We start from the raw sequence: 23,549 nt of genomic DNA on the forward strand, positions 1-23,549 counted from the left end.
TCTTTGTATTATGAGGGGACAGCTGTCTTAATGATGAGCACTGTTTGGTTAATTTTCTAACCAAAACTTTTCTAGCATACTTCTCACTAAACAGAGGCATGTTTCTTTAAGCTGTCAGTAATCCTCCTTTCCACTAGAGGGCCTCAGCATGTTTCCCAGCCAGCCCATTCACCTTCTTGCTCACCTGTTAAACATTTAAAAATAGCTCCACCTGGTTTGAGTCCATACAGCTTCCCTCCCTCCAAACATTTTTTACCTCTCTCTGCTTGTTCTTTGCTGGATTTCTTTGCTGTCATATTTGTTTTTATTTCGACTTAAGACGGCTTTTTAATGCTTCTGCTACCTCATGAATCTGTGTTTGAACCCACTCCGGTAAACCAGAGTAACAGACCTCGAAAGCTGCACTTGTGAAGCAAACACTGTATCCAAAAGGTGCCACCAGCGAGCCCTCAGGCTATGCTTTTCCTATCTAAAAGCCTCATAGTGAAAACAAGCCCTTAGAGGATGCATGAACTTGGTCACCTGTCACTTTGGTTTCTCTGTGATATAACCATCTCATGTAAACCACTCTGTGTTTGGACCAACTTAAGTAGAAAACAATGTAATAAGACAGACTTCCTCTTTGAAACTGATCTTTTTTCTCTCTCCCTCTCTTTCATAATTTCCTTGTGTTGCTAACTAGCAGTGGGAGCCGATGGTGTCAGGAAGGAGGTGTCGCTCCCTGCCTCGGCTGCTCTGCCGTGCCACATCTGTCCGTCTGTCAAGCATACAGGCCCATCAATCACACTGTGAGCGCAGGTGAGTGCGAGGTGCAGTGTACAACCATTAATCACTCAGAGACATGGACACCAGTGGGCTGCGCAGGGTGGGGGGATGTTTAGTGGTGTGATTGTGGGTATGATTTTGTGTTTTTGAGACACTGGAACACAGCAATGGTTGTGTGTTTAATTTATTCAGCATAGCTTGTTTTGCTATTTTTATTCCACTAGTTCAAGGTGCAGTCACAGATGCTGATCTCTGCGTCTTCATTTCAAAGTTTGACAGGGAGCAAATGCATTCATTATAACTTCAAGGCTGTGGAGTGTTCTGCAAGGGTTAGGGGCTTTTGAAGATGAAAGGTTGTAATTAGTATTAAAAGGCTGACAGTGATTATTGGAGATCTAAAAATGACCTTATAATGCGCCCAGATTGAGCCTGGAGGAGAAGTTCTTATATTTCTGGTCATTTTTTTGATCAAAAGAATGAGAGGAGCTTTGTCTGCAGACAGTAATGCACAATAAATCTCCTAATTTTTTACAGTTTAATAATTTGTGTAAACACATTGCAGAGGCCTGAATTAACCATGATAAGCAACAAGTTATTTATCTAGTCAAGCAGTACGTCATTACTCAGCATGTCTACATTTGAACTATTACAGAAGAATTCTTTTTAAATGTTTAAGGTCATGAAATGTCTTGGAAAGTCTTATTTGTAATCATCAAATGTCTTGAATTTGTGCAGGTAAATGCTTTGTGATGATTTTTTGTGGATTTGCATGTTCATATGGTGATTCATGGTGTAACTGGCAGCTTTTATGTACTTAATCTGAAACCAACAACATCAGAGAAGGGGGAGAAAGAGAAAGTTAAAGGAATTATGGCCCAAGAATAACAAAGGCGTGTTTGACAGGTACAAACATTGATAGCATTCAACAATCATTTAAATTCTGGACAAATTTAATCCCAAATTTAATCTAAGAAGCACTAAAACTATGCTGTACAAAAATGATGCTAATTTTCCTTTTTGAGTCTTAAGAAGTCTTAAATTTGTTTTTTAAGAGTGTTGGAGGCCTGTGAATGATGGCAATCCAGAGATGTGGACTTGAGTCACATGACTTAGGCATAAGTCAGACTTGACACCAACATAAAAGTCTTAAACCTTGAGTTCAACATTGACACCAGTGACCTTTTGACTTGAAAATACTTGTTTTTTCATTAAATTGCCACAAATCAGTTTGTTCCAATAATTTCTTTCAACACTTTTAAGTAACACAAAGAATGTTTGAAGGAAAGTTAAAACTTATATTTGTTGAAATTATTCAGATCTGTGGTTCTCAACTGTTAGGTCAGGACCCAAAAATGGGCTGTGAAACCATCTTTAGAGGGTCTCAGATTTGTTTGACTGAAAAAAATGTTGCAAAAGTCTATTATGCACTTTTATTTTGAAGGATATGTCTCCATGTATTACTTTTGTTACATCTTTTGTTATATTTCAAGTTAAAACTGCCCCATTTAATTAGAATATTAAGTTATGATTGAAATATTTAAGGCATTTTGGTTGTAAATGAGTTAGTAGAGAGTTCGGACACTAGACCAGTTAAGCACCAATACCTCTGGAAAGTATGCATTATGAAAAATTGCACTGGGTTATTGTTTATCGCTTTAGCTTCTGCATTTCTGTGGGACTGATTCTATGGCTGTGTTTTTTTTTTGTGTAGGTTGACAATAAGCTTTGCATTTATTTCAGAGTTTTGCACATGAATCTGAATGACACGCTGCTTCAAACTTTACAAAAACCTGTTACAGGCTTAAAACTAAAACGCTGAAGTTAAGTTAGCCAATGACTTGTTTAAGACTCTGATATTCAAAGTTTGCCACACTAGCTCAGATCTACACCTGTGTTAGATCTGATAACAGTATACTGTTGGGAGGAAACAGCTTCTGGATTTATTTTGCATCCAACTCAAGTAGTTATGTTGGTCCAACTGGTGTGGATGTGCTTGGACATAAAGACATAAATAAAAACAGTGATCAACAGACAAAAGCAAATATATGTAGGCTATAAAAGGACCTTAAAAGTATATTAAAATGAATACTTATGGGTTAAACAACCTTGATAAAAATAATACAATGACCAGGTTTATTTAAGGATAGTATGATCTGTGAAGGTAAAGGATAAAAAGTCTGTAAAAAGATAAAAATCATAAGGGTCGTTCAGGAATCTGATCACAGAGAGGATGATGGATTTATAATGGAGTAGGTTTAATCTTGTCAAGAGGGAAGCAGAGAAAATTCATATAAAAGCTCATGACCAGAAGAAGAACAAAGAACATCCAGCTTTTTTGAGAATCTGCTGGTTACAAAAGAAGGACAAGTTGCAAACACCAGTGTCACAAAGACAATAAACAGCTGCGTCAGGCATTAAAACGGCATTTTACTGCATTTTCAGACATTGTAATCACACTTTGCATTTGTCCCAAGTCATGCATGCCTTCTGTAAACCAGAACAGTCTCTGTGATAGCTTTCTCTGGCACATTTTAAGGGAACTTTGCAGCTGTTCAGTCTTGAACTTTAATAATTTTATAGACTTGAAAGAGGTAGATTGAAAAAGAATGAATAGAGTCTGTGCAGCAAAGCCTAAGGTATTTAGACTTTTTATTCCTCAACCTCACAGAAAAATCTCTTTTATGAATCATAGAAAAGTGTGTCTGCACACGTGAATCGATCTTTGAAAATGTGGAATGTGGTTCTGAACATCTTTGTGTTGAATAAATCTATTCATTCGAATGCCCATGTATTCGCCATAGTTTTTCAGCGAGCCCTGCACATATTTTCAACATTGAAATCTGGTTAGAATCATATGTAGCTGTATAGGACCTAATAATACATTTTCAGCAAGCTAAAATACAGCTTTAAGACCTTCATTTGCTTCAAAGCAAAGTTTGCTCTTTTACTGTTGGTGAGTTGTTCATGCTATAGTTAAAAGGAAAATGAAAAAGGATCTTTTTATTATTGCTGCAAAATTATTTTGAAGCCATGGGTTAAATCCAGTCAATACAAATACCAGGGTATTAGAAAATACATTAAGCACACCTTAGTGCTGTCACCTGAAAGGCTTCAGGACATAAGTCTGAAACAGTTGATCTGAAAAACGAGCCGTATGAGCCCCATGGTCATCAATGTAAAGATGTTCTACACTGGTTCAGAATTAAAAGTTCCATCACACCTTTAAACATTTTAAAATGGATATACTGTACAGTTATACCAAAGAGAAGGCTCTGCTCAAAGATGCCCCCTGGGTAAGTCAGGCAGCATGCTTTGACTTTCCAGGGTGTGCATAGAAACCTCTATATGAATAGAAATATTTATGATAATGCGTATTTAATACAGTAAAATTTGTTCATAAGAAAATTGATCCTCTGTTGCAGGAATCTTACTATGAGGGTACAATAAGCTTTGTGCTATAAAGGAGGAGACTGGGGTGGAGGAGGTGAAGCTTTGCCTGCAGCAGCATGGTGCATCAGCATTCATGCGAGCAGGGATCAGTAAGAATGACGTCATAGTTAAATTAAATATTTCCCAACTAGAGATGCAACAACTTTAAAGGAATTGGGGCCAATAGCAATACCAATGTCAGCAAAACAATTCAGCCCATACAGATACTTTTTTTTTTTTTTGGCAAAACGCTCCAACTATGCCCTCATTTCTCTCATTTCTGGCCATAATAACAGATCAGGGTTGTTCAAACAGGCAACTTCCTGTCAAGTTAAACATCTCTTTTTGATTCAGCAGTTATGTGAAGTAGAAGGCAGAGTTAAATTGGTCAGACACAACATATAAACATCGACTGATATCTGTTCGTGCCACATTATTTGCTGATGGGATATTTGTCAGCAGGGCTGAGATCGACTGATACAGATCTTGAAATGATGCAGCAGTGCATTCTGAGTTGTAACATGTAGAAAACAAGATAAATGTACTTTTTCTGTCTTTCTCTGTTAGTGCGGAAGCATTGACTCTTATATTCAACTGTCTGGTAATCACCGACCTCCTTCAGACTCCACACAATCAGCTTGTAGCTCCTTTTTATACAGATTTGATTAGTAGAGTAGACCATAGTAGACCATATTGTTAGAGTCCCTTTTTCTACTATGGGATTTAGTTCTAGTGGTCCCTTTGACTTCCATGTGTGCGTTTAATGCTGAAAGCAGCGTCCCTTTAACCTGACAGTGTGACTGTCCTCATGCTGCTTTTGCCTGAGGCTGCAGGGACCTCTCTGTGGGGTCAGAAGATAAATCTGATGGGCTGTGTGATGATTGACAGGGAAGGTAAGGAGATAAAAGCATATCTCAGATACAGACAGGCTTCCCTTTTTTATTTTTCCTCTTCAATTTTGTGTGAAAAAATTACAAACCACTTGTGTAGACCGTCTGTAATCATAATTGAAGTCATGATGAAACGACTCTCAAGGATTTTTTGGTTGTGTAAATTCTTTTTGTCGTATTTTTTTCCAACAATAAGTCAAGTATCAAGGGACAAAAACAAAAATAGACTCCTGGCCGTTGTGAACAAGCTACAAACTGTTTCTGACACTCGGCTCAGCTGTAACTCTGACAGATTCACACTTCAAAAAGCAAATTCAGGCTCAGTTTGGTCTGTCGGTATGATTCAGCTGCTGGGGATGCTCCCTGCTGCGGGAATCCAGCGTAACAGCACGAAATCCTCGGCAACATGTTAACTAACACTCAGGGAGCATTATGATAATCCGCTAGAGTGAATTAACAGAGACAATACAGCCCTCTGGGGTGCTTTGAGCACAACTCCTGCAGGTGGAGGCAGCTTTAAGCAGACGCTGGCGGTAATGTGGGTGTCAGAGCATTTACAGGGAGATGTGACCGATGTTGTGATGGTGTTTCTTGTCATTTAATTGTAGAAACACACCACGAGCAGGCTCCTTCACTGCTTATATCCCCGATGTCTTCATGGATCCTACCAGATGTACAGTTTGCACCTCTTTGAGTGTCCCTCTGCTCTCTCTCTTGTGGCATACAAATCAAATCTCTTGCAGACAGCAGAAAAAAACTTTGCAGTGATAAACAGAAACAGTAGATACAGAAAAACAAAGAGTTGTGCTACAAAAAAAGCAGAAACTCAGTGAGCTGAGGAGAGACAGAAGTCAGGGGAGTAAATAGAGATGGATGGCAGTGTTTGGCTTCTGTATTTCAGTTTTTGTTATGTCTTTGTTTGTTGTTTGGCTGGTTTTGAAGTGAAAGAACAGCATAGAAAAAGGGGAGTCACTGACTGACGGTGGTGAATTTTAAGAGGACATTCTTGCTTGGAAAGTTGGTCTGCTTTGAGTTTTGCTGCTGAACTGTTTTACATTTAAAGTGTACGTGTTAGACTCTTGAAATGTAGAAAAATGGGTGCTGGTTTAAAAAGAGCAGGCGCCCTAAATACAGAGGCTTCAGTCCTTGTTGCTTTGGTTGTAGGTACAGCTGCTGCCTCCTTGGTTAAACTGGAAGTAGTCTCTGACCTGTGATGTTAAGGATCATCACTGCGTTTTGCACATTCACATTTTGGGGTAGGGTGCCATAGACTGTAGAAAGAATTGGACAAACCCTGTGTGACATCAGCCGCCTGCTTACAATACTTAAACAGCTCTTGATGCCAATCCACAGCGGCCTCCATACTGAAATCACGGTCTCAACCAAACTTTGGATCAACCTAATGGCCCGCCCACTAAGATCAACTTCCTGCCAGCTAACTAGCTAGTACTCTAGTTGATAGCTTCCACCTGTCAAGCTATCTGCCAACCAAATGAGACGTGCCAATCAGTGCAAAGTGAGGTTTTTCCCCAAAATAATCGAAACGACTGTGGTACAAAAACATTCACCCCTCAGTGAGAGCACATGAAGGCATCAGCTCATGAGACACGTTTGGTTGTTTGAACCAGGCTGTAAGCCAATTAATTTCTTGCGTAAAAAAATACTATTTAACATGTGTCTGGTGCTCCTGCAGCCAGCCTCAAATGGACACTTGGCGTATTGCAAATTTGCACTTCTGCTTTGGCTTCACTTTTAAGGACCGGAGGTTGCCGCTTGGCCATAACTTTAAGTAACAGGATGATGCATGAATAAACTAAACTAACCTCTTATTTTAGGATCACCTGCTTGGAGATAGGGCTGCAACAAACGATGATTTCAACCATCGATGAATCGGATGATTATTTTCTCGATTAATTGATGAATTGGGTGTTTCCGGGGGTGAGGTCCCTTATTTAAAAATTTAACATGGATATTCCAGAACTGTCAAAATAATGTTAGAGTTTAATGTCTTTATTCTGAAAACTAAAAGAAAACATTTCTTGAGTTCTGTTAAATTAAATAACTTGAACATTCCACAGAATAAACAATATATATATATATATATATATATATAAATATATATACAGTGCTTAACAAACTTATTAGACCACCTGTCATATTTGTCTCAGAGAACATCCAGCATCATGAAGTGCTTTAATGCGGACTCTTTCATTTTCAGTGAGCTCTCCACGTTTTACTATTTTGAACAGGAAAGAGGAATTTCAAACTAAATTCACCCTTTTATACCCTAATTTGAGCTTCTCTGAGAAGTCAGAAATTAATCAAGCATAACATTCAACCACTAAAACTCATTTTTCTCTTCAGGAATGCCAGTAAATAACTATAATTTGACATATTAATCAAGAAATATTAATGTGCTTTATTATTTTTTCAGTTTTTTTGTAAATCAGTCAATTTGAAAATTCATGGATAACAATAATAATGATATTTTAGCATTAAAAATATCATTTCGGTTGAAGAGCTTCTAAATATTGGTGTATTAACCATTGCAGAAACATAAAAAAAAGATTTTGGTAATTACCAATGCTGTTAATTTAGGGCAGCTGTGGCATAATACATAAACACTCTAAGATCATACTAATGACAGCAGCCTAAGCATATGATTTGAATGACAGACCCTTATAGTGGGCTTCTGCTTTTATTAAGTCCTCTTGCAATTATTTTATCCCAGAGAAGCCACAGGTCAGCCTCAACCTCTTAAAGTTATTGATATTATGATAACTAATAAACATTTATCACTCACGTATTTAACAAGCTAACCTTAGTTCATTGATGATTGTTGTCAGACTGATCTGCACTCACGGACAGTCACACTAACTCTCTCTGTCACACGTACACAGACACACACACACCCAACAGCTCCTGTCGCCATGTGACTGCAGATCAAGTTTTTCCTCCTCTCTCCTGTTTTAGTGAACACTTAGAACACAAAGTGAGGCAAATATCATGGATTACATGACAGTCCAGTGCAATTGTTTTTATCCAGTCTCGTATCGTAATGGAAAAGAAACTTAAGTTCCGCCGGAGTTTTTACGACAATGAGCTATTTTTAGATCGCTAGCGTCTCATCTCCATCATGAGACACAGTTGATGATGAATATATCTACTTCATTTTTCTGCTAATCACTGGATTATAATCAGCTAAGTACTAAACCAAGCCAAAGTAAAGTTTATCAGCCGTTTGCGTGTGACGTTAACAGCCCCACGTCACGACAGGTGACGCCATAACCATGCGACACAACGAATCAACACATAAATTTGTTGCCAGCTTTTTTAATTATCGATTTTCATAGATTTGATCGATTCTTAGTTGCAGCCTTACTTGGAAATAAATTCTTATTTACTGTAGATTGGATGAATTATATTTAACATAATATCAGTGAATTCACAGTGAAGATTCCACACATGAGATCTGATAGAAACTTGTAAGACTGATCAAATGTGACTTCTGAAAATGAGAAAAAGAACGAGGATGAAGTCCTGGCTGAGATGAAGGTAAAGTTTGATATTTTAAGCTAAGGGGGGAGGCTTCAGTGTCATCAGGACTTGTCAAATAATCATGTGGACACTACACACCGAAGGCTTGTTTGGCCAAATAATCATTGGTGATGAGCCCCAGCTTAGGACATGCCCCCTTATCATGTCCATTAGGGATGGAGATTGAAAGACCCGGTTCTGTATTTTTCTAATACCCAACAATCAGTGTTTTAACTTATCAATACTGCTATTAAAATATCAATCCAGTGTAGATATCGTTGTTGGAATAGGAAGAACTAATTAGCAAACTTGACAAGCTGAAAGGTGGAAAATATGATGCGTTCAGGTAACCTCAGTAAATTAGACTGTATTCTATATGTTATGATATGTTTAGATGTCACATAAAAATTGGAAAATGTAGTTTCACTAGAAACTTCAATAAATACAGTTGTGAATATGGAGAATGTGTTTGTATTTGAGGGATATGAAATAGATGTGACTGAATCTTTTCAACTCAAGCACTACTCAGCTAAGACCACTTCAAGTGTAAATATTGTGTCGATAATGGTATCGATAAGGACTCAGATCAATAAGGAGTTTCGATAAAGGTATCAAAGTCGGGGTTAAAATCACCAGGTGCCTGGTCAGCTGCACATGCTTCAACTCTGGAAAATGAGTGTTTCCTGATTGGAAATCACTCCTTTATTGGATGCTGCAGCACAAAACTTAAGAGTATCATTGGAGTTTTTATAATGGAAAAAAACAACAACAACAACAAAAAGACAATTTGAACAGATTTAAACAGCCAGTTTCTAATTAGTCTGAAAATGATGGTTAGGGATGGATAAAGGAGAGTTTAACATGAGTGTAAACAATGACATTTTGAGTATAACTGCCATAAAGTGAATAAATTGCAGCTAATTAATAAAAGTTTATTTTTCTAATTCAAGACCAAACAAACTAATTTGAGGGCTTAACATCAGAACAAGTTCTTCATTAGTATGACTGAACTGTTTTCTTCATCTTTAGTTTTTTCCGCTGTTCACTTAATTATGAAGAGTATTAAAGTCTGACAGCAGGAGTCCGTCTGTCTGTATACAACATGGTTTACAATTATCATCATGTTAATGAAGCTTCAAGGCTGATCATCATCAATGAGCCTCAGGTTTAGATGTTATTTGTTCCTGTTTTGTTCTGAAATTGGACACCTGTGGTGTAAATGATGTCCAGCGTTTCTGTGACACTATAAATGTACCTGTATTAATAAAATACAGAGTTCACAGGCATATTATTGGTAGATACAGACACGGATAATTTAACGATAAAGTATTCTACTGAAGAAAAAGTCTCTTCTTTGCAGACTGCATGTTGTTCTTGCTCTGTGAAAACGCTGGCCTTATGTGCATTTTGTTTGAGCTTATTAGAAGACACAAGTGAGGGATGCACAAATACAAATTAAGGGAACTGAGAAGCAGCCACTGTGCCTGATCCTGAGGCTTTTTGGTGCATGTAATCCTCCACACTTTCTCCATATCTCTTCTCTCCTTCAAGCTTGCTCTCCAAATAAAGATGAAAAATGTCTAATCTTTGAAAAGTGCAGAAAAACATTTATTTTATACAGTATGTGAAAGCTTCTCATTTGATATTCAGGAGCAGAAAATCTCCAAACTAGATGCATAAACTTGCAATTATAGAAGCAAATTGAAATCCATTTGTTTGGGTTATTATGTATGTACTTTAACAATCATATCTTATTTGTATTTCTTAGTGTAACAACACAATGGGCTTTTCTACCTACAAATAATATCCACAAGCTGATTAGAGCAAAATATGCTGGTGTTAAAGTGTAAATTGTAGCATTTTGCTTTATTATTCAGGCTGATGCATGAATTGGAAGCATGGCAGGAATGCAAAGCATTCCTGTACGATAATTTGGTATGTGGAGAAGACAGCCCTGCCAAAGCAATCTTTAATAAAACATAGACAAACTCCAACCTGACACAGCTGGTCGTGGAGCACAAGAGGAATAGCGAGGAGCTTGTGGCCTCCAGTAAGCAGAAAATGAAATCTGAGCATTGTTGAAGGCTTTTCACCCTTATTTATGCGATTTGAAATGTCAGCTTTTTAACATATTTGTGTACGTTTACTATGACTGACGACCCAGAGGAGTGTATGACCATTGCAAACACATATCCTACAGCAATGCAACACATCTCCTGTGCTGCTATGCAAGGGCATGTTGGCTGCACTAACGCAGTGCTAAATTGCTTAATAGTGGTGTTGCATGAGGACACAGAATGGTTTATTCATGACAGAAATATTTTACCGCCGCTCACCTTGGACCTTTGAAATTCGCTGGGAAGGAAAACCAAGTAAGAGCATAATAAGAGAGAGCAGAAGCGTAAAGAATGATAATTTGCCATATGAATAAATAATTTAAAAGCAAACATGGTGCTAAGCTGTAGCATGAAACGCCCCAAAGGCAATTAACTCAGGACGGCAAGAGAGTGGGCAATTAATTTTGTTTTTCAGTGATGTATAACTTTTATACAGGCCCAGGAGGTTTAGGAGTCCCTGTTATCTGATTTTATGATGCATGTTTTATTCACACGCCCATTTGTGGCTCTGTGGCCTCTGAACGCCCAGCTGCTGAGTGCTTCGAAAGAAAGTAACTGGAGATTTAGGCTGGAGCGGCAGGAGTATTTCGCCCTGTCAACCTCTGTGTCCTCTATTCAGCCACTGTACAGGAGATTTCTTTGCTCAGCATGAAGTGAGTTTAAGCAGAAAATCTTAAAATGACTCAGATTTCCAGGAGTGGGTGAAAGTATATGAAAAAAATGGGAATCAGCTTAAGGCCTTGGCAATCTAAATCCAGTTTTTTAAAATCCAATATTGCCTCATGTGTCTCACTCAGGTAACTCACCAATTATCAAACTTTAGAGCCACAGAGAACAGAAGTGTCCTTCTAAAAAGATTCATAAAAAATGTATATTTTGTCCAACTTTTCGGATTAAATTATATTTCATCATCTTCAGCCTTGATCTATTGCTATAGGGAACACTTTTAAGGGTCCGACATTAAGGTTTTCTCCTACTTGCCCTGTCCAGGAGATACTTTTTCTGGCTGTCAAGTGCATACATTTTGCTCACAACATACTTAGAACTAAAATCCATTGCCTGTCGACTGTGGAAAGCAATACATAACACTTCTTCCTTAAGAAAACTGTATTTATTAGCTATGTGTTAGCCCACTGAAAATTATATTCAACTTTTTACAGATCAGTGCAATGTGAAAGCTGCACCAGGTTGTTTTCCAAAGAAATTCAAACTCAGGAATTTTATATTTACAATAAGGTAATGATACAAACTCAGAAATATTTTATTCGTAACTGATGGAACCAACTATTCTCAGAGGAAAATGAGGTCAGCAAAACGCTGACACTAGAGAGGTGGCAGGGTCTGCTGCATATGCACCTAGTATAAAATGGTACTTTTCTTCTGTTTTTATTTGGTTTATTCATCATGAAACTGAAGAAATTTTGCTGACATGTGAAAATCAACCAATTAAGATTTTTCCTGTTTGATTTAAAATGTCTTCCCCAAAACTACATAGTGCCCCTTGAAAGTGCTATTTCACAGTTCCACCCTGTAACTGTAACAGTTAGACCAGGGGTACTCAACCTTGTTTTACCAAAGAGCCACATTGTCTAAAAAATACTTTAGCGAGAGCCACAATACAAAACCAGGAATGTAAGGTAGATACTAGATCAGTTAATCTGTAGTTGAAATGAAATAAAACTGTGGATTGGTGGATAATTATGAGGTTAAATGGGATAAAAATGTCTGTATAGTGTCAGAACCAATCTGTCACTGATAATGAGCACATATGTATTGTATTTATCACTGACATCAGGGTCAAACCTTGTATCTCAATTTTTCATCATTTTAATTTGTTTTTATAAATCCTATTTATGTCATTTTTATAAATTACAAACTTTTCATTCCCTGAAAAGTGATCATTTTGGAGATTTGGGTATTTATATCTCTCACTGGGACATTTACTGTAGTTCTGTGGCTTTATTAACATAAAAGAGATGCTTTCTAATTTTTTTCACTCATTATTAATTGTTTCGTTAAAGAGGGAGGGGCCTCATATTGGTCTTTGCCCTGGGCCTCCAAATGACTCAAACCAGCCCTGCCTCACACCTGCAGCTCTCCAGACACATCATTTCACCTCACCTCATTTTGGAGCTTGGGTTTTATATTTCTGCTCTTTGGCAATATTTATAATCATTAGTGCATTAAAGATCAAATTAAACACCCATGTTTGGACAACTTTCACTAGATATGACGTTAACTCCATGTGTGATCTGTCTGTGTTATGCTCATTGATGAAGCGCATCGGCATAATTGTCAAAAGATATGGGTGTGAGAGAGCATTGGTAGGATGTGGCTGGAGAAAAAGTTAAAACGAGGAAATGGGAAGCTTCAGATTAAACCCGACAGCACACCTCAATGAATGAGCAAACTGAAGAGACGCAGCACCGGCGGACTTCCTCTGCTCTCCTCTCTCACACACGCTCCTCCGTCCAGCACATCCGACGGTAATAAATTTCGGACCCATTATTGCTGTTCCTGATCCATTTTCACCACTTGTATCCCATTTTAGCTTCTTTGAATCTATTTTAGCCTAATTTCTCTTGTGTAGCCAATTTTTACCCCTTTTAACCTATTTTCTCAACTTTTTAACCCATTTTCACAACTTTAGCATCCCGTTAATGGCACTATTTTGACACTTTTCCCATTTTTGCTTCTGTAACCTATTGTTGCCTCTTTTCACCAGTTTTGCTGCTTCTTGAGCCTTTTTTCAGACCTTTTGTTTTTACATTTAGTTTTATCTCTTTTTTTTGCATTTCTTGATCCATTCTTTCCACTTTTATTACATTTTTGATTCGTTGAAACTATTTTACCTCCTTTTAACTGCTTTTCACCACTTTTTACCATTCCTAACTTCTCATTGCCCTTCCTGATCATTTTTGCCACTTTAGTCTTATTTTTGTCTCTTTTAATCCATTTTTGCCACTTTGTAACCATTTATTGCAATTTCAAGAAAAGGGGTTAACCTTTTTAAAAAAAAGGGGCTACAGCATGAATAAATATATAGGCTATTTTTTATTTGTTAAGAGTGGTTATCATTCAGGTTTAAAATATGTTTTTAACAGATTAACTTTACAATGGACCATGATTTTCCTCACCTCCATGGACCCCTCAGTTTTGCTAGACCCCAGTACGCTCTCCCCTTTATCCCCCAGTATGGGCGGCCTTGACTGTAGCACACAACTTCTCCCAATCCTGCCATTGAATTTTGTGTTAAATTGATCAGAATACAACTGCCTTGTATTAAAATAACAGTGCCAGAACACTTCAAGGTCAAGCAAGTAATGTGGACTGGCTGTCCACACTAGATGATCAAAAATTTCGTGCTATTCAGCGTCTTAGGAATTATTACAAAGTTTGTTGGCAAATGTAAGACAAGCCTTTGTGTTCTTTTTGGTCAGCAGTGGTTTTGGCCTTGGATCTCTCCCATGGGTGCCGTTCTTGCCAAATCTCTTTCTTATTGAATCATGTTGAATCATGAACTCTGAACTCAGCTGAGTCAAGTGAGGCCTGCAGGTCTTTGGTTCTTGTTCTGGGCTCATCTTTTGACCTCTTGGATGAGTCGTCAATGTGCTCTTGGTGTACTTTTGGTCAGCCAGCCACTCTGGGAAGGTTCACCACTGTTCTGAGTTTTCTCCATTTGTGGATAATGGCTCTCACTGTTTTTCGACGGATTCTCAAAGCCTTAGAAATGTCTTTGTAACCCTTTCCTGACTGATATATGTCAATGACTTTGTTTTTCATCTGTCTGTTCTTTATGAGATCCTTAAGCCTACTTCACTTTATCAGACAGGTTCTAGACAATCCCACAGTGTTTGACAAGTTGTTCAATGTGCTCATCAGCCCTTTAAAGTCCTTCAGTTTCTCAGAACTTCTCCCTACCAGACTCCACGTAAGATTTCAGTATTTTAAGTGGCTCTCCTTGAGGAAGTTCTTCTTTTTATTTTGTGACCTTTGCTCCTGAGTCTAGACTTTGCAGCTTTGGGCCGTGTAGCAGCCCACAGCAGGAGAGAGGACAAATGAGTTGAAAGGGCGCAGGATGTGGAGGGTGTCTGTGCTCGTGTTTGATCCTTACTGTCTTTGTATTCCTGAGGCACTCGCTGAGTTGGTAATTGAGAGATGTTTCAAAGGCTTCTCTATAAAATCCTTGACCTTGAGTTTCAGTAGCTGCTGGATTCGTCTGGAGAGTTCATACGAGGTAACGGCATGTAAATAGCTGGCAGTGTCAGCGTCAATATCAGCAGCTCTGATATTGATAGCTTCTCCCAATCAAAGCCTTCTTTCTAGAAGGGTTTTTTTTTTATTTCCTGGATGAACAATGAGGTGTGACAATTTAATCTGAAAGAGCAGTTTTCTATCACGTTTTCCTTTCATGTGATTTTTTTTTTAACCGGTATGATAGCAAATTCAGTGTTTTTTCCTCCATCAGCTCAAGTAATGAGAAAAACTGAGACATGCAGTAGTTAAAGAAAGTTTTCTTTGAAAGTTAAGTATGGTTAATGGGTAATTACATTTAAAAGTTAAATATATAACTTCTAAAGTGTAATTATGCAAGAAGCGTGTGCTTAGAATTAAATCAACACTACCACACTACCACACCACAAACTATTCTAATCAAGTGTTTATGTATTGAAAAATGAAGCCAGTAAGTAGAAGGGAACTGAACAGTAGTACATCTGCTGACATGGACATGAGTTGTAGTATAAACTTGAGCTGTAGTCAGCAATGTAGAGGCAAAAGGGACACAACAGAGTCAACACTGCAGCGGGAACCAAGCAACAACATCCAGTGCTAAGAACTGAGGTCTGTAGAAATGCAAAAAAAAAAACAAAAAACTGTTGTTCTTTGAGCTTCACCTGCAAAGTTGACATACTCCACTTGCGCTGCATTCTGGGTGCACAGCAGTTTAATGCAACCAAAAATCACAAGCTCATAGCATGTAAACAGCAGATTATTTACCTTGATGTGCTCATCACTTAACCTGGCATGCCAGATGGATTTGTTTCACACATCCATCTGGAAAACCTCTCATACACAGCGTTTGGGAAGGGCAGGGGCTTTGAAAAAACACTCAGAGGGTGATTGGATGAACGTTCTATCTGTCACATCTTTACGGGCCAATCAGAGCAACAAAACACGTGACGTAGCTGCTACCAAGGAGTAAACTCCTTACAGAACTGCATTACACAAACCATGGCAACTGTAGACATGTCACGCCTTTTGTGGTTTTTGAAAAGAAAACAACTCAGTGCTGTTCTTTGTTCTTCTTTTAATAAAGAAATATTGTCAAGTTCTGATAAAACTGCCGCTTTAGCAGCATCCATGCTAATGTCTTCCGCCATATGTGAACCGGCCTCTTGCTGCTGCTTGCTTACGTCACGGCTCCGCTGTGCCCGAAAGTACTGCCCCTCGTAGCTGATTGGTCCTGTCACTTTATAACCGGGCCCAAACGATTCAGACGGGAGCTTTGCAAGATGGATTCGCCAGTGAGAAACAAGGAAATGGGCTTATCCATCTGCTTTGCAAAGTTTCTCTTCACTTGGATATTACTCCATTTTTTTTTAAATCTTGCATGAAAACATTTGTGTGTTTAAGGTTTAGGATTTGTAGACAAAATTTGCCTTTTCACATAAAACTCTGTCGGATGGATTGACTAGATTGAAAATTTTCAATCTGGCAGCCACCATGGATTAGCCTCAGAAGACTGCTTTAGTATCTTGTAGGTGCTGCCATGTATTTCCAAAGCATCCAGTAAGCAACCCAAGCTCTTTAGTGTGGAAGTACCATCCAACATGTCACATGTCAGAATATAACTCATGACGCAGTCAGTGGCATACTTTAACCCAATGTGAAGCAGCAAGTTTATTTTGAAGCTGCTGAATTATTTAAATTCTTTCTTAAAAGTAATTTGTTTCTTATCTCTTATGATACCTGAGAATAATCCCAAATCTAGTACCTTTGTCTTGTTCTTTTATAAAGTTAACTCCTACTTTTAGTGACACTTTGTTGACATGAAATACAGAGAAACATATTTAGTCCCAGAGGACATCTTGTGCTTGTTTTCTTCTTCTTAACCATTGGATTTAAAGACCTGCGTGCATCCATGGGTCACCCAGATATATTTTTCATAACATCAAAAGACTTCAAAGATGGTTTTGATCTCAAAGAGCAGGATTTTGACCTGATGAAACCAAGATAATAGACATTGCCTAAGAAGTCGGACAGAGCGAGCGTGGTCAGCTCCGCTCTTGATCTACTCTCAGGTTCTATACCTGAGAGACTCAGGATGCTCCTGGCACAAAAAATGCATCAGAAAGTGTGCTGTAATGTCTCAATCAGAGCCTTTCTGATGGAAATGTGCCTTCTTAAGTTGGCTACCCACTGAAGCATTTCTGTGAGAGTCCTGGAATGATTTTGGTGAGATGTATTAATCAGGAAATTGGATCAATCAGGCAGTGAGACGAGGATAAGAGCGTTCTCAGAGGGGGTTTTAGAAAGGAAAGGAAGATCTAAGTCTGTGATGTTCTTTCTTCTTTATGCATTCAGTGAATTTTCTGAAACTTTATCTTATGATGCACCTTTTAAACTTCAGAGGTAAAAACATTAAAGTGAAAACCTTCATCAAAAGATCTGTAGATTTATTGGTGTAGAATCAAGGACTTCTCACCAAACTGCCTTTTTTATGCAAAGACTTGTGTCCCCTAACTAAAGGCAGCTCTCACCCTCTTTTGTTTTACTTTGGTTTAACAAAGCTACATCTGAGTGAAACACCTTTTAGAAGTAATTGACTGACATTAGATATGACAACTCATAATAACCAAGATAGACAGTCTCAGTGACATCCCTCAGTTTTTGAAGAGGGGTTATTAGATCTAATTATGGTAGCTGCCATAATGGAAATGATGACTCTAGCTCAGTCTTTACTAAACTTTGTGTCAGGCCACTTTTTATTGGGTCATTGGCTGTTTATCTCTTAAGCAGGGACTAAACATTAGAAGCTTTAGCTGCGTTTCCACTAATGGGCTTGGTTTGGTTTAGTACAGTTTGTAATAAACCTGATCTTGCTTGGAGATACAGCCACTTGGACCCTTACTTGGTGGGCAGGGGTGCAAGCCAGATGACAATAGTTGCATGAACTTTAATGTTTCCCTTTTGCACACATTGCATTTTTTGGTATAAACTTTGGAAATAAAGACTCAAAAGAATTTAAATTTGAGCACATGATAGACTTCACTTATCCCGTGGAAATGCACCATACCAAACACTGATGTCATGGGAATTCATGAATTATCAGAGGTCTAAAGGTAATATTAATCCCATGCGAATAGTGCTTGACATTTTTGCATAAACTTGTTCTTTCATGTCTTGGGGACCCAAAAGTTGAAAATAATCATTCTGTGACAGAAAGTCTTCAAAATATTCACAGATTTACAAGAGAGTCCTTGCGCTTTTTTGAATTGGCTGATTGGGATCCATTATTCAAAGCATGTCCTGTCTGAATTGACAAAGAGGGCCACATCACAGGCTCTCTGTCTTATTATAGGCCAGTCAGGCTGTCTTCTGCATGAGCAGAGTGTATAGGCATTCACAGTTTGTCAAAGTTTGACACAATGATGGAACAGCCTGCCACTGGTTGTCACAGCCCATGGGACAAGCATTGTAGGAAAAACAATGTGGTGGCTAATGCTAAGCTAGTGGCAGAAACAATCGATTAAAAATGGATAGAAAGACGTGGAGTTACAAGTCGGAGTTACTTGGCTTGAGTCACCCAAGTTTCAAGTCTCCTTAAGGGTTATGAAGATATGGATAACATTATCAGAATGGCAAAATGTCAACCTTCAAGAGGGACAAGAGGTAAGAGGCTACAATTCAAAAGTAATTTTCTGGTCGTATACGACAGGTGTTGGTCTCAATCTCAGTCTTAGTGAAGGTGCTGACAAAACTTGAAAGAGTTCTTTTTTCCTCTTTCAAAATGAGTCAATTTTCATACAAACAGAAAGTACAGTAACTTTAGCTCAATACAGTGTAAAATAAAAAAATGAAACGCAACAAATCCAGAGATTTACAAATAAGATACTCAACTTTTTACACCAATATGACTGCCTTTGAAACCAATCAGATTTTTCTTTCAATTTCTCAAACCCTACACTAAACAGTACAGAGGTTAATCCACAAAGTAAAACAGCCCAATCATTGGCTGCAGTGTATCAAATAGATCAAAGTAAGTTCCACATCACTATGAATTAAAATCCTTCTGATAAGATATGAAATGATGTAAAGTAGTCCAACAAAAGAATGCAGTGATGTGCTGATATGATGGTACAAGTAAGAGGTCAAACTTCTTCATTTGGGTCTTGAGCTGAAAAAGATTGGGAAGTTCTGTTTGACCTGACTTTCAGATAAGCTACAAACAGGCAAAGAAGAAGAGCTGAGGCAAGCCTGTAGTCTCTTTACAAACAGCTATAACATGTCAGCCAACTCAGCCAAACCTTAATTTATGCAAACTTTTTACCCCATTTAAACAAAACTGATAAAAAAGATCGTCCTCTGCAGTCTTTATGGATTGTAGAGAGACCTCACAGGGACTCAAGTAGACTGTTGATTTTTGCATCTCTGCTTTGGCTACGTTTTTTTACTCTTTGGTTGAGACTTTATGTTAACCAAAGAAAATTATTAAGCTCATGATGATAAAGCATGTTGAATATATTTTTCAATAGTTGCTATTAAGTCAATGCTGGTTCTCTATAGCTGTCAAACAGTGCTTTAGCCCTTTGCTTAATGCTGTCTGACTTTCCTGCTCTGTCCGTGGCAGCCCTATATCTTTTATAAGAATTTTACATTTCTAAAAATGCAAAGCAACTTCATTAAACAACTGAGCACCATATTTCTGGGCCTGAATAATTCAAACATGAGCATATATTGGATTTGTAGGGGATTATTTTTGGCTGTGGATTGATTTGCAAATTGTACCCAAGTGACTTTTTTGGCATTAGCATGCAAACTACACTGCACATGTGTTTTCCAGCATTGCAACATGTTTGGTAGTATGCTTGTGTTAGGCATTGATGTGTTTTTTGGATGCTAATGTGCTTTAAGCCTCAGAGGGAGAAATAAAACATATGAGGCTTTGGCTTCATGGGCAATACTCTTGAGCGGGATGCAAATCAATGTGAGTATTTCAAGGCCTTTGTTTAGGAAAAGTTGTATAAGTGTTTCTTGAATTATGTAAATTTCTCTCAAGCTTGGTGCTTGCTACATTTATATGGAGCATTTTGTTCTGAACTCAGCCTGAACTTAAAGAAGTGCAGAGAAGTCTGCAAACAGTTTGATCCCTTATCATAATAAAGCTGCTCTCCTCTAAAGAGCTTCGACCATCATGAACATTACGGATTTTCCTCCCACTTGGACTGAAAACAGCTGCAGTAAAATCAATGAGTCACTCTCACGTATTTCTGTCTCCAAACTCATTTCATAATAAACCTAGCACGGTCTTTTTATTAGAGTCTTCTTAGTAAGAAGAAGCAAACTCTCCTGCATATCAGAAAAGCTGGAACACATTTAGTGAGCCTCTCCATTCCCAACCTACCTGCCCTCATTGATGTGGCAATTTCACACAAAAATACAATAATAGCGCATGACCCAGGCCAAGCGCTCCATTGTCACTTCACAAAAGTCCCCTCTGGCTACAGATGCAGGAGTTTCAGGAGCAAAAGAGCCTATTTCTGCAGGAGCTTTGCCCTGCCTCAGCCATACAAATTCTTAAGAGTACCTTTTTAATATTTGGAGATTTAATGTTCAGTTTTCACATTTTAGCAGCGCCACAGTGGATGGAGCTAAAATCCTTAGCACACTTAACGATATTCCAGTTTGAATGCACACAAAAGTAAGAGCAAAAATTGGCTCCTCAGAAAATTGCATAAATCTCATTTTTATGGTCTTAGAAAACCCAGACTAATACAAAATGAAGCCCAAGTCCAGAGGCCATTTTTTGATTACTGAGAGAGTTGAGAGAAATTTTCTGACTTTGTACACACAAGAGCTGACTGAATGCCCCAAATACTATTTAGAATCACACAGTCTGTGCAGTCTCTGAACTTTGTGCAAACACAAACCACAGTATAACATTCAATATATACTCAATCAAAGATCTGCACATTTTCAACCTGATAAAATCACTATTCAGACAGATATTGAAGGTTTGATTGAGCTATAGAGGCACTAAGTGATGGTTTAACTTACATTCTCAATAATCAGATCTTCCTCTGAATTAAAAACAGACATAGATAATCCAAAAACATTCACAGCCTCCACTCCTAGCTTCAATATATTCAGATTAGACTTATTTAAAAAGAAGAAAGCAGTAATCATCCTGTCTGCTTCTTTTAAGGTTAACTACTTAACTTTAAAAGAAGCAACGTAATCATAGATCCGAGTCCAGTTTATTTGATCGATGTGAACACAAGCCTACCACACTTGGGCATGATTTTTGTGTACTTGAACAACGTACAGAGACGTGACTGCAGCTGTGCTTTAGTACAGGGTACTTGTCACTGAGTAGAGCTGTAAAGGCAAGTCTCCTGTCTATTAAAAAGTTGTTATATCCATCAGTCTCACCCACAAATCAGTCTCATCCACAGAATATACTTCAAAATTTAAGAAATGGGATGAACAAAGAGACTTTAGCAGATGTAAGTGTGTTGGTCCTGCCTAGAACTCCACAGATTTATTGGTAAATGGCCAATATTTTCAGCCGATATAGGATGATAGTTTCAGCCAGTATAGACTGATAATTTCGGCCTATATAGACTGATAATTTCGGCCGATATAGAATGATAATTCAGCCGATATAGAATGATAATTTCAGCCAATATAGACTGATAATTTCAGCCGATATAGACTGATAATTTCAGCCAATATAGACTGATAATTTCAGCCGATATAGACTGATAATTTCAGCCAATATAGACTGATAATTTCAGCCGATATAGACTGATAATTTCAGCCAATATAGACTGATAATTTCAGCCGATATAGACTGATAATTTCAGCCAATATAGACTGATAATTTCAGCCGATATAGACTGATAATTTCAGCCAATATAGACTGATAATTTCAGCCGATATAGACTGATAATTTCAGCCAATATAGACTGATAATTTCAGCCAATAAAGACAGATAATTTCAGCCGATATAGACTGATAATTTCAGCCAATATAGACTGATAATTTCAGCCAATATAGACCAATATAGGCCAATAGTTTCAGCAAATATAGGTTGATATTTACAGCCAATAAATGCTGGTTATTTCAGCCAATGTATGTCATATTTACTGCCAAAATATGCCAACAGTTTTAGCCAATAGGCAGATAATGCCAGCCATTATAGGCCTATATTTACAGTCAATAAAGTCCAATAATTTCAGCCAATTTAGGCTGATTTTTACAGCTGATGAGGCCTATATTTAGAGCCAATAAAGACAGATATTTTTTAGCCTATATAGGCCGATATTTTCAGCTATTGAGGCCTATATTCCCAGCCAAAATATGCAGATATTTTAAGCTAATATCAGCTGATATTTACTGTTGATATATCCGCAGGAATGAAAATTCCTGCTACTTTTCAAGCTATATCTGCCAATACTGATATGTTGATAATGGTGAGGATCCTTAGCATTCACAGCAGTGTGTTGTGAAGAAATTCAGAAGTGCAAGTAACATGGAACAAAGGAGTGGTGCAGTGGTAAGCGTTGGCACCTCAAGGCAAGAAGATTCCTGGGTTACTTACACGCGTGGGTTCTCTCAGGGTACTGAGTCCAGTCCAAAGATTTGCTTGGTGGTTTATCCGGTGATTCTAAAATCACCTAAATGGCATACTTAATTTATGTCTATGCATAGAAACAGGGAAAAAATGTTGTTTTTTCAAGTCTCTCTAGGTTTACTTCTAACTGCACTCAAGGTTCACATTTCACGTCTATCCTGCTGATGCGTGTTAAGCTGCTAATGACTTGAACACGTATCCCGGTGAAGGTGTAGCGTTTCAGAAAAATAACAGCTGCGACTTTTATTGTGAAGAGCTTAGCTTTGGCTGCCGTACCGAAGAGTTTTTGCAGCCAGTTTACAGCGGCTTTCCTGACCTCATTTAACATCGCAGCCTGGATCTTTGATTCACTGTGGACTTAGAAAAGAAAGTCAAAATTTAAAATAGACCTTTAAACGGTTGTTTAAGCCGTTGTAAGATGAAAAGCTGCAGCACTGGACTCTCGACTAACTGAGACCAGCCAAAGCAGCACCTAGCTTGTGTCAAAGCCCCAGGCAGGCTGACAGAGACGGCACACTGAGTTTGTTGTGCTACAGCCGTCAAACTTTGAGAGGAAAGAACACGTTTTGCCTGCCAACCGTGCTTAGTTTCAACGGCAGAAGTGGGTGACATTCAATTTGTTACCTGGCTACACATAATGCTCGTTAAATATGCTAAAGACTGGACTCAGCCTTAGCTGTCTGTCACAAATCCCTCACTCTGCCAGCTGTTGGAGTGGATCTGTCTCGTGCGTGCATCACAGCACAACATAGGGATTTAAACCGGTGATGACGGTGTTGCAGACCATTCAGTGGGAGAAATTTTACTGGTGACGGTATTAATACCGCTTTACTGGCCCCCTCTACCAACCAGTCCAGCCCCTTTCGACCCTTAATGGGACAAGCTGTATTGGTAATGGATGGATTAGGAATCAAAGCTTTTAAGTCCCTAAAAAAGCACAGATTCTACGCAGAG

General features: G+C 38.2%; 1 long non-coding RNA gene across 1 annotated transcript in view; it reads left to right on the plus strand.

The window, feature by feature from the left end:
• The first annotated feature begins 226 nt into the window (after positions 1-226).
• LOC121506440 overlaps positions 227-23,549 on the plus strand; it is a 119,589-nt gene continuing 96,266 nt past the window's right edge. The window contains exons 1-2 of the long non-coding RNA XR_005991654.1: positions 227-432; positions 683-798. This is a non-coding gene — a long non-coding RNA (uncharacterized LOC121506440). The remainder of the gene's footprint in view (positions 433-682; positions 799-23,549) is intronic.

The sequence above is a fragment of the Cheilinus undulatus genome, linkage group 24 (assembly GCF_018320785.1).
Source record: "Cheilinus undulatus linkage group 24, ASM1832078v1, whole genome shotgun sequence".
NCBI classification, from domain to species: domain Eukaryota; kingdom Metazoa; phylum Chordata; class Actinopteri; order Labriformes; family Labridae; genus Cheilinus; species Cheilinus undulatus.